Raw genomic sequence first — 6,962 nt, forward strand, 5'->3', positions numbered from 1 at the left:
TAGGTGGTCGGGGGCGGCATTATCCAGATTTTGCCTCGCCTCCAAAAATTTCAAGATCCGGGACTGATCATTCCTACAGCATCATAAACTGTATATTTAATTTTACTTAAAACCTGTCTTACGGTCCACTGAACTGTAACGTCACGACATCCAGACCGTGTTGAGACCCCGACCGGATCCCAGTTGATGTATATTTACTGCCGTACTCTGCAGTGAATAAGTTTGAACCTAACTCATACAGATTACAGGAATTCTGTTAGGTCTATTGCTAGACCGCCAAAGTGACTAATGTAGTCTAGCAGCCAGTGTCAGGAATGGTAAAAGCAAAAATAGCTAGTAGAACAAACGTAACTAAATTAAAAACCATAAAAGTGGCCACAACACAAACGTCAGTAAAGTAAAAACTATAAGAGTTGCCACAACATAAACCTCACTAAAGTGAAAGTCATAAGAGTGGCTACACCACAAACGTCTTTAAAGTAAACATCATAAAAGATACCACAACATAAATGACGTTTAACTAAAGGCCATAAGAGTTGCCACAACACAAACGGCACTAAAGTAAAAACCATAAGTGTTGCCACAACACAAACGTCACTAAAGTAAAAGCCACAAGAGTTGCCACAACACAAACGTTACTAAAGTATAAGCCATAAGAGTTGCCACAACACAAACGTCACTAAAGTAAAAGCCATTAGAGTTGCCATAATACAAACGTCACTAAAGTAAAATTCATAAGAGTTGCCATAACACAAACCGTAACTAAAGTAAAAGCCATAAGAGTTGCCACAACACAAACGTCACTAAAGTAAAGGCCATAATAGTTGTTACAACAACGATTCTACCGCCATATCGAGCACAAATTTCAGATTCCAGGCTGATACTGAACAGGAAAATTATCAATTTACGCAAGAAATTAATAAGGTCGATACGCAGCTGCATTACTCTTCGAGGGCTGTCTCTAGAGTTTTATAAATTTGCTTGTTCTGTATCCTAATAATCTACCCGAATGCTACCAGTAATTGATTGCTTGCAAGCTATTAAGGTTCGGTGTGTGTAATACTCGTTTTAAACGTCATTAATGTAGGTACATAATTAATAATTTAATTCTTTTTATAGCAGAAACTCTCCTATATAAAATACAATTACCTGAAAAATTTAAAACCAACTTGTACTAAGAATTACCACCGTACCTTAATTCATTACTAAACAAATAAAAATAGCAGAAATTCTACTGTTTTAAATGCAATTAACCGACAAACGGATAACCAATTTATATTAAAGATTACTACCATACAGAAGGTGTTAAAACCCGTCATAATGACCCACGTAAGCGTGTCACGTTCCGGAATCAGCCTGTGTATATCGCAACAGGCCGGCATAAATGTGTCGACTGTTGAGGGTTAATCATCTCTCGTCAGTCGTCGTTCTATTGGACTCCACTCCACGTATCATCATGTGCAAGGTCACATTGCTGTGACGTATAAAGATCATGGCACGACTATGAGACTGTATCGGATTCCAACAGCCCGGAATAATTGTGTCGAATATCCAAACGTAATTATATTTCATCAGTCGCCATTTTATTTGAAATCCCCACTCCACATACCATCGGGGGCGGTGGGGTCATTTAACTGTGCCCAGGTAACATATATATTATACTAGTCGACCCGACAGATGATGTCCTGTCAACAATGAATTTGCAGCGCGCATTCTGTCAGTCGCTGAAATTAACTTTTCTTAAATTTTCTAACGTTCTGCTCAACTTCCCTAATTTTTTCTTTCATAAGATCCTTCTCCTGACTATAACAAACACAACACAAAAAAATAATGAAATCGGTCCAGCCGTTCTCGCGTGATAGCGTGACCAAGGGAAATAGGGATTCATTTTTATGTATATATAGATTAAGTATTTCAGAACAACGGAAAATATGCAAAATGTAACAATGTTTTGGATTTTGTTGGGACTTTAAGTTAGTGGTTTCAAAAATACTAAGCTTTTTTCGAAGGTAGTTGGATAACAACGATTAAACAATATTTGAATATACTTATATAGACGCCAAATTAAGTAAAAAAAAACTCAGCATGTAAAATATGAAGCTAATTTCGTCTACTGATGACGTTAACTTTAAAACGAAAAAACAAAAGTCGCGCCCATAATGCAGGTCTTTTATTTGTCTGGCCAGACTATAATATATATATTAGGAATCTGATAGTTGCTCAAATCTGAACAAATTCCAATCTCATGCAACATACGTGCATTCAAAAACTCATGCTTTGCCTGAACTGTGAAACTACCAATCACAATTCAAAACGTAAATAAGTTTTGACTCGTACAAACACAGGTGGAATGAACTTAAATACCCGACCCCGCCAACCCCATTGTTCAGGGGTCGACGCCTCGTTTCGGTAGATTAACTCCTTAAAGTTTCCACTTGATTTCACTTACATTTGTTAACTTACATCGAACAGATTAATGAAAGATGTCTCGAATTGGCTCAAATTTCTATACTAATGTTATAAAGGTTTAGAGTTCGTTTGTTTGAACTCGCTAATCTTAGGAACAAAATACATGAAATACATAAATAAATTCGCTTATGTACAATTTTTATTGGATGTGAAGTGCAAATAAATATATGAATAAACTGATTTTGAAAATTGTTTTATTAATAGAAAGCTATGTTATATCTGAGTGCCGTAGGCTACTTTTTATCCCGAAATAATATTTATCCCGGAAAATCTTTTTCATGCGCTGAGCCGCATACAAAAGCTTGATTTTATATATTTTGAATCTTTGTCTCGATGCGTAGTTGTACTACGAACCCCGAGCTGAATTCTCTGGTTTGAACTCCTGGTCAGATAATCTAATAAGTTTTTATGCTTTTACTTCTAGAATAAATTTTCACAAAATTACGCATTTATATTAGTAAGATAAAATTTAGAAGTAAACTATAGAGCGGATTATATGCATTTGCATATTTTGGCATAATTTTTCCTGGATTTTACGTATCATATCTAATATGGGATAGTGCATATTTTCCCTAAAGTAGGGGATTTTACATTACTACTTTTTATTAGGAGAACTATTAATAAGTAAACATAAATATGAATTAGTGTCATTGGTTTATCCGATCTTATTAAAACAAATAAATAACCAATTTTCTGTACATTGAATGCGGGACCTGAGGCATTATTTAGGTCATCAGTCTACTAAACAAAAAAAACATATTACGTACAAATCCGTTGCAATCGAGGATCTTTTTTCACCAGCAGGTCGTTTGCTGATATTAAATAAAAAACCTAATAATTACTATCTTAATAATAATTAATTGACACTGCTCGTAGGCGTCGAGGTAGACGAAAGAAGAAATGACGTGACGAACTGGAATCATTTCAAATTAACTGGTTCACTATACTGCCTTGCTAAGCTCAAAAGCAGTATCTTAAAAAAAATCAAAATCTTGATTTTTATGTTGTCAGATAGCTTAAATAAAAATAACGGTATTTTTAGAACTTGTTCGAAAAAACCTTAAAAGAGTTTATCTATCTCAGTTTTACATACAAAACTACAAAGCTATATTTACAAAACTTCGATTATCTCAAAATAAGGTTTCCTTGACATCCCGCTTTTGCGTTTAACTGGAATGCAATGAAATTGAAGGATCTTGGCGAAGCCTTTGCCCAACATTGGAACAATGTAGGCTGATACAACAACAACAAAAAATAATAATCGTTGCATATTTAACAGGATTTTTTGCATATTTTAAGAATTTTAAATTGCATATAATCCGGTTTCATAACAGTTCTTAACGCAAAAATACTTCTATCAACTTGTACATACATTTTATTCTCGCCGTTCGATCTAATGTATGAGCAAATCAAACAATCTTCTTCCGAAACAGATTTAGAGAATTAATTACACCCGTTGCTGGATCTTTTTAATTGCCATAGACCGTTTCAGAAGCGCCTGAAGCTAGTTCTTTTTCAAACGCTCTGAATAATTCATTTAACTGTTAATTGGACACATTTTGTCAGTTTAAAAATGCAAATTTACAACCCTTTTTTATTTCAAACATTAGCAACTTGAAATGAATCAACTATGATTTAATATTTTTAATCATAGTTGATTCGATTCATAGTATAATAGAATGAAATATTGTTAACCATTGTCGATAATTATGTCGTGTGATCTTTGTAAATGCCAAATTTTCTAAGTGTTTTATCTTTCTTTTACGCAACAGAAATAAAAAGGTGCTGGTGGTGGAATATATTTTATATCCGCTTTGATAGCGACCGCTGTACACTAGGTGTTAAAACCATAGTGGCTCATCTAAGTGTGTCGCGTTCGGGGATCACCTGTATATATCCGGTTCCAACAAGCCGGCATAATTGTATCGACTACCGACGGGTAACCATCTCTCGTCAGTCAACATTCTATTGGATCCCTATCCACTTACCATCAGGTGTAGTGGGGTGACTTAGCCGTGATCCTATAAAACAAGAGATAATTATTTTGAATTGCCAAGTAACTTAAACAACAACGGAGAAAGTATTTCATAAGAATACTTATTTATTTCACTCATAATAATATTATAGCATAAAGATAATATATATGAATAAAAGAATATAGTGATATTGTTTGATGGTAAACGATACGACCGCCCATAAACAGTAGAACATCATCCAACACATTGAAGAGCAAAGTATTGTTTGCAGTTTAGTATTCCGCTGCGCTTGCCATCCAGAGACATGAGGTGTTAAGTCTTATTATATCCAGTAGTTACACTGGACAAGACTTATTATTTTAACCTATCAAAACCCAGTATAAATTATATACAAAACGTCCCCAATTTTCTTGTTCGCCAAATATTATTCCATCTCCAAAATCCAGTTCGCAAACATTATCATGAGTTCTGAAAGCGTAACATTTAATCGCCAGTCAACTTGCCCAATTACAAGTCAAGTTAAGCATAAATGCGACTAACTACGCTGCATTGTGCTAACTACAATTCTAATAAGGCGTAAACTAAAGCGGTAGTAATTAGCAATGCCATGTCCTAAACGATAAGATCGGACGAGACTGAAAAGTCGTAAGGAGATGTTTGCTAACGTTCTTTTTTAACCTAGTGGTAGGTCTCTCATATGTGACAGTCCGCCTGAGTAGGTAGCGCCGCAATGTCTATTTCTGCCGCCAAAGGGCAATGTGTAGTCACTATTGTGTTTCGGTTTGTAATTCATGGTGTTGGATGGTAGTTTTACTGTTTATGGGCGGTCGTCACCTTTTCCACGCCGAAGTGACCCCAGTTTTCCCTCTCACTAATCTAAATTTATCCTTTCCATCCATCAAGGCAATGACCAATCAAACACTAGATACGCTATACACTAATATTTCAAACGAAAAAAAACCGCACACCCACATACATATTCTTAATTACGTGTCATTTATGTGTATTTAAGCCAACACAAATAAAAAAACAGCTAGTACGTCAGATTGCGTCAGAACGTGTCAGAGTGCGAGGTCTAATGACATATAATTGCAAAAGCGTACATTCAAAGTACTAGGGCTTCATATCTACAGAATAGTACATTAGTACTACACATGTAAATATGTATACATAATACGTGAGGCGGCAGGATATTTGACTCGGGCCGCTGAAAGCCTTCAGAATCTCATTTAACGCAAAGGTCTCTGGGCTATTCGATTTATCGCGTTGCCATACAGGCCTGCTGTTCGAGTAGTATTGTGACGAACATGTTCGACGGACATACTCAATATAAATCTCAAAAATATAGTTCAGAATCAGTAGTTACTAGTAAGTGATTAGCCCAGGGTTAATCAGAAATTACTTAAAGGTACATACACCTAAGTAATCTGAACAAATTCAATACTTCAAATCGCCTAAATAAATTGAATTCCATAAATTTCCACACGTTACTATTGACAATAATGTATAACAATTAGCGGACAAAAGTCAATACTATCATAGCATCCCGGTACTGTAGTATGAGGTAAAATTTTTGTGTAAATTCATTTCCCAAACTGTCAAATTCCATCAAACACAACTAGTATGAAATAAATTAATGAAAGGCAAAAGTAAACGACCCTGCCAGGATTCGAACCTGGAATCTTCTGATCCGTAGTCAGACGCGTTATCCATTGCGCCACAGGGCCGATGTCTACTCTGACTTATTAGTATGTCCAATTCTTTCCCCCTTATTCATAGACGTTATTTATCTAAGGACGGAGGACGGACGGACTGTGATAACAAGTCTGTTTCTTAGCTTTATTTATCTGACAGCTTGCTGTTTGTCCAATTTTGTTTATCTGACAGCCTGAATCTGAATTAGATTCAAGTTGTATCTCAATATTAGTCAATCACAACGGCCCTATTTCTATGCACTGCGTAGGCTGCCATGCCGTCAGCACTGAGAAGCAGACTTGCTATCACAACAATTTTTCGTCCTTAGATAAATAATGTCTATGGATAAAAGGGTTTATTTTTAACGGAACATCAAAGAAATTTAATGACCTATTTTTTTAATATTTGCATCAGTATTACAGTTAAACCTAAAGATGATTTTTTAATGCTCGCATAATTTATCCATAAGATAAAATACATAATTAATATAAGAATGTTAGTTATTAATAAAACACTTTAATTGTCCAGTTTTATATTTAGCTAAGTTATAATTAGCATCAAAAATATATTTTTTATTTACCATTTTAATACCACAAAACCTTATACTGATATTACCAAGATGCAAGGCTTCTTTTCTGTGTAGACAAAGATATTTCTTGGGTGATCACGGATCACCCTCGCTTCCGTTCCTAACTACACCCATACTTAGCTACGATCTGCAACCGATATAAATGCAGTCCAAAATAATTTCGAAACGTGACAAATTATTCGCCAAACTACCCAGCAGTGAGTATCAGGGGTTATTGAAAAGGCATTGTACGT

At 35.2% G+C, this 6,962-nt stretch overlaps 1 non-coding gene across 1 annotated transcript; it reads right to left on the reverse strand.

The window, feature by feature from the left end:
* Positions 1-6,099: 6,099 nt before the first annotated feature.
* Positions 6,100-6,172, reverse strand: Trnar-acg. The gene has a single exon. It is a non-coding gene; the product is annotated as a tRNA-Arg (tRNA).
* Positions 6,173-6,962: the final 790 nt, after the last annotated feature.

Source organism: Manduca sexta, chromosome 5, assembly GCF_014839805.1.
Source record: "Manduca sexta isolate Smith_Timp_Sample1 chromosome 5, JHU_Msex_v1.0, whole genome shotgun sequence".
Taxonomy (NCBI): Eukaryota; Metazoa; Arthropoda; class Insecta; order Lepidoptera; family Sphingidae; genus Manduca; species Manduca sexta.